This window comes from Clytia hemisphaerica, unplaced genomic scaffold (assembly GCF_902728285.1).
Source record: "Clytia hemisphaerica strain Z4C2 unplaced genomic scaffold, Clytia hemisphaerica genome assembly, whole genome shotgun sequence".
Taxonomy (NCBI): domain Eukaryota; kingdom Metazoa; phylum Cnidaria; class Hydrozoa; order Leptothecata; family Clytiidae; genus Clytia; species Clytia hemisphaerica.
In genome coordinates, this window is record NW_027103555.1 from 289791 (window position 1) to 295885 (window position 6095).

Sequence of the window (6095 nt, forward strand, 5' to 3'; positions counted from 1 at the left end):
CTCTCAGGTGACCCATATAAACAATAAGTCGAATTTTCAATAAAAGAATATCTACTATAAAAATATAATGTAAATATAACTCGAATCCTTTGAGTCACGAAAAAAAAAAACGAGTTAAAATTTATCAAATAACTCGTAAAGTTAAAGGCACGAAAAAAAACCGAGTTAAAAAACAGCAAATAACTCGAAAAGTTAAAAGCTAAAAAAAAAACTCGGGTTATCATTTATGTGACAACGTGACAATGACGTCACAAAACTGAAATTATGACGTCATGTGTAAAATAACTTGAAAGAATAACTCGGAAAAATAACTCGGAAAAAAATGACGCGGGAAAAAATAACTCGGGAATTCCAGGCCCCTCGATATTTAGCCCCGGGGGGCACTCGATTTCGAGTCGACGGTATGTGCCATGCAAAATCTGCTATTCAAAATCGTACCCTTACAGTGTAGTTGAATATGGCTGAAAAGGTACCCTTTCAGTGCATTTTCTGTTGATTTACCCAACCCTTATATTGCACTATATTTCTCAGCTGTAAATCTGCGTAAAGGAAGAGGCTTGGGAAATTTTCTGTTTATCAAAGAAAAACTGAGAAAATTATTCTTGTCAGCTGTAATTATCAGACAATAGAAAATTTGTTCAAACAAACTAGAATTAAAAACCTTTCTTTTTAACAATTATTTTGAATTTGTTTTAAAATTCCACCCTTGCAGTGCAATTTCACAGAAACACACCCTTACAATGCATTTTGGGATGCTGAAAAACCCCACCCTTAAGCGCAGCACATGACGTAGGCCAGATCATATGAGTGCCCCCCCCAACCTTGTTCCCTGTGTGTATTATCAGCTTTTTTTTGCTTAGATAGCGCTATATCCAGTGTCTATCAGTAACGTAAATAAAGCCTGGAATACACGGGGACGAGGTTGCCCTCCCCCCCGGGTATCTAGCCCTCCTTCGAGCTTTATAAATCTATGCATAGGGGATGCTCATCGTCTATGATATTTCTCTCCCAACTTACCCAGATTTTTTCTATTTTCAGGCTCTTCTTGTTCTGGTCGCGTTGAATGACTGGGTTTTTAGACAGAGATGGTTTTCTTGTTGTTGGAATTTTGTCACGGATTGTTCTCCCAAACATAAGCTCAGCCGGGTTTTTTCCAGTTGTGGAATGGGGTGTCGTGCGGTAAGATAGAAGAAAATTGTCCATTGTTTGCCGCAAGTTTTCTCCTTCAGCAATTGATGCCTGGATGGTCTTTTTAAGGTTACAGTTAAAGCGTTCAACCTCACCATTGGCCATTGGATGATATGGTGTGACTTTACGGTGCTCCACGTTAAATTCTTTCAACAATTTTCGAAATTGTGGCCCATTATCAGTAACAATGCAATTGGACGCATCATATCTATAAAACAACTTTCTCAGCTTTGTTGCGATAGACTTAATGATGAAGCGTTGTGAAGCAACTCAACTTCTGGATATTTTGAATAATATTGTCAACACAAACAAGAAGGTTTTCACCTGTTGGGAATGGTCCAACAAGGTCACAACCGAGCAATAACCGCGACTCATCCGGAATTTTTGTTGTAATTAGCGGAGTTGGTTTGGGCAACATGCCAACGACTTAACAACCATGGCATGACTTGATGAATTTTCGCTTGGTACGAACAATCCCCTGATGACCTTCATGGATGATTTGTATGATTTGTTGTCTTAGCGACGGTGGTATGAAGATTCTGCCATTGAACATGATCACGTTATTGACAATAGAGAAACTATGTCGCATGGTGAAGTAGCGTGAACTTGGTGCCATCTTGTCGGTGGTGAGAAAGTCAATGATGGTTTTGAGGTCTGGATCCTTGTGTTGTTCCTGAGCGATGGTTTCTGCTGAAATAGATTGCGGTAAGGTACGTTCATATGCATAATTAACAAAGTCTTCTGTCACGCTACCTTTGACAGTTATGTTCTTATCATGATTAGACTGAGACAAAAAGTCAGCTCCATTGAACTTGCCCGGCTGATACACAATTTTAAAATTGTACGGCATGCATGGCTTTGATAACAAGGTTTTCAATACAGGGTGTGATTGCCTTCATTGGGGATGAGAATATGGGTACAAGTGTTTTGTGATCGGTTTTAATGGTGAAGTGAAGTCCATATCGTTACATTCGAAAACGAAGCATAAGAGCATAAGTAACAGCACGACTCTCGCGTTCTAGTGGGCTGTATCTCCTTTCAACTGGTGAAAGTGCTCGACTTGCACAGGTGATTGGTCTCCAAGTGCCGTCTTTCTGCTTTTGCATAAGTACAGCGCCTAACCCGACTTTAGATGTATCAGTCGATATCTCAGTTTCTGCAGTTACGTCAAAGTAAGCAAGTGTCTCACTATCAAGTAAGAGTTCTTTCAAGTTATCAAAAGTAGCTTGATGAATGGATGTCCATTCCCATGGCACGTACTTTTTCAAAAGATTCCTCAGCGGTTCAGTAATTGTAGCGAACTTTGGAAAAGATTTGGAGCAATACGTAATCATTCCTAAAAAAACTACGGAGTTCCTTTTGATTTGTTGGAGGTAGTATGTTAACAATTGATTGATTTTTTTCTTCGTCTGGTGAAACACCGAATTGGAACAATTTATGACCCATGTATATCGCTCTGGTTTCATGAATTGATATTTCTTTGGTTTAATGGTAAGGTTCCTAGTACGAAGTCATTCGAATACTGCCTCTGTTCTTGCGATCAGTTCGTCCTTCGTTCTGCCTCCAATGATGTAATCAGAAATGTTCTTGACACCTGGCAGACGAGAGAGTGCTAGTTCGATTTCTCGTTGGTAGATCTCCGCGACAGATGGCATTCCAAACAGCAATCGAGTGTAATGAAATATACCACGTTGAGCGGCAAATGCTGTGAGTTCTCTGCTTTCTTTATCTAGTTCGATTTGATGGTACCCTTTATTCAGGTCAAGTTTCATAAAGAGTTTACAACCGCTAAATTCATGCAACAGTTCATCAAGAGTTGGGATTTAGTAAGGTTCTCTTACGATTGTGGTATTTGCTGCTCTCATATCTACGCATAAACAGATGTTATTTGAGTTCGGTTTTGGGACAGGTACAATGGGGTTGACCCAAGATGGTGGATTTGATACTGGTTCAATTACGCCTAACTCTAGAAGACAGTATCTAATTCTGCATTCACTTCCTTCGGCATCAATATAGGAAGTCGTCGAGGCTTTTGTGCAACTGGTGTAACAGAAGGATCAGTTTTGACATTTAACGAAATACCCTTAAATTTACCTAAGCCTTGGAATCTATCGGCATACTCATTGACAATGTCATTCATTTTCGAAGAACATGTTGTTATGTTTTTGACGGTGTCTGTACAGGTAGTTGCTGTTGCAGGATCAGGCCCAATACTAAGAAGATTCAGTGCAACTGGCGAGTCATATCCAAGGATTGTAACTGATTGGTGCGGATTGATGATGAACCGGGCGTTTGTTTCAGAGTTCCCTGCCCAAATCTTGGCATAAAAACATTCTTTCAGCAGTATTGGAGCGTTGAACGACTTGGCTTGTCCCTCATATGGGAAACGTTTAGGGTCAAACCCCATTTCTGTGAGTGTACCTTGACTGATAATGTTTAAGTCACTTCCACTATCAATCAACATTTCAACTGTTATTTGATTCATTTGGATCGGAAAAATTTTATTGCTTTGTTTTGTGGAATTGGTTGAGCTGTTGATTGCTAACACGAACTCTCGTCATCAGAGGATGAGTCATTGACTGCGATGTAACGGATGGTCGGATTATCTGAGCGGCTTGAATTTGGTTTAGATTGGCACACTGTTTTCAAGTGTCCTTTCTTCCCACAATTGAAACAGGTTTTGTCCTTAGCAATTTTGCATTCAGAGGCCAGATGATGATTTCCACATCGATAACAGGTTAGCTTTTTGGGGGGTGGTGTTCTCGATATTCTACTTTTAGGATATCGTGGTGGTCGACGATCGGATATTCTGTTGACATTGTGGTCATCCTCATCAGATTCTGCCTCAATGGGATTTTTTTGACGAAGATTGGTACTTTCATATTTTACGGATTGATGATCAGCAGTTTCTATAACTAGGGTAATTTCTAACAGTTTATCGAGGGTTAAATCACGTTCCTTTAGTAATCGTTTTTTCAATTTCTTTGAGTTGCACCGTTTAATGGCTTGGCGGCTTGGTCGACAATTTCATCCTGCGAATGGGCGACGACAAAAGTTGGACCCCCCAAATGGACCCCCAAAATGGACCATCGAATGGATCCCCAAATGGACCCCAAAATGGAACCCATTGAAAAACGAAATTACGGCTGTTTCAGGCTGTAAGATATAGATTATCAGAGTAAGGTCTTGTCTACTAGGAAAACTTTTCTTTGTCAGAAATTTTCGCATGGTATAAGTAGCTAAAATATCTATTTTAGGTCTATTAATGGTAAGTGAAAATTTGAGTAATTGATTTTTACAATTACAATTGTCATTCTTTTCAAGAAAACTGATTGGATAATTGGTGTCACCTAGCCGAGAGTCTAGATAGGGCTTTAAGGGAGTGGTCAGAAAGTATCTACTAGGGGGGGGGTGGAGGATTCTAGGGGGGTTCGAAATTTTTTTTGAGGGTTTAGGGGGGGTTCCAATTTTTTTTGGAGGGTTTAGGGGGGGTTCCAATTTTTTTGGGAAACTCAAGAGAAAATGTAGGATGTCTAATTTCATAGTTTTACGTTTCAAGATTTCAAAAATTTTTCGGCCTGACGGCCGACAACTCATAATTGATCTTATTGGATATATGTACATTTCATTTGCCCATTATTTGGGCATCATCGCCGTGCCCTTTTGGTTTGTAACATTGAACTAGGTGATGGAAGTAGATTAGTGGCTCCCACAGCTCATCAGAGTGGTTTGAAAAAGTACTTCTTAAAAGAAATTTGTCAAAACAAAGTGTCTTTTAGCTAAAATGGTGGTGAAAAATATTGAAATTTTCGCCCGTCGGCGCAAACCATGGTTGCTCCTCCTTAGCATCTGCTAATGTCTTCTAACTTACATACTAACTAACAGACACAGGGCTTTGACAGACCCTGGAAAACCTAGAAAATATACGTTTCATAGGAAAATTCAAACTCAGAGAATTTTATTTTTCAGACTCCTCTTTTAACAACAGAATAGCTTGTATTTTAGGGTCTCGAGTAACCAATCTTCAAAATTTTCTCTTGAGTAATTGAGATGCCTCTGTAATGTCTGATGAAAAATGCTATTCGACATCTCACCATCAGTTTCAAAATAGACTCAGGGAGATTGTGTACATTGTCAGTAATTTTTCAGGGTATCAGTGGCGACCTGGCAGGGGGTGCAGGGGGTGCAATGCACCCCCAGAAAGATCTGAGAGGGGCGCCAAAAGAGCTTTTCAAGAGGGCGCCAAAATTTGGTTGATGTTTAATTGGGCAATTTGCCACCCTTCCAAACGTTTATAGCGCCTTTTATAAAGTGTTATGTTAAGTTTTTTCGCGTCCGGCGCTTTTTCTTTGCGCTCTTGCATCTTTTCTCTTGAGTTTTTCCGAAACTACCATCAACATTGAATCGCGAAAAGCCGAAGCAAGGTGTTGTGTATCAACCAGTAGTTCTAGAGGATGCTCACCCCCAGAGAGAATACCAAAAAGATCGAAACTTGTTGATGCTCGCTGTGGTTTTTGTGGTCTTATGCCTGCTTATGCTGACTAAATTTCTCCTTTTTAGTAACTCTTTTAAGTTGTTTGACCTTTCTCACCAAAAATTTTTGTTCCCCTTATCCCTAGCCTTTTTTAGCCATTGACCTTTAATGGAGAGTAAAGTAGTGGCGCAAAAGCTTAATTAAGATAATCAGGTAATTTTTCTGAGAAAAATTACCTAATAATCTGATTAGATTATCAGGTACAAAACTTCGATTTCAATTATCAACAGCTCATGTATTTTATTTGAGTGGCTTTATTTTTGGTGCTATAATATGGGGTATTTTAGACAGATTAAAAGTTGAAAATTGAAAAATTTTCCGCCGGCGTAAACCATGGTTGCGCCTCCTTTGTTCAAAACACCTTAACATTTCA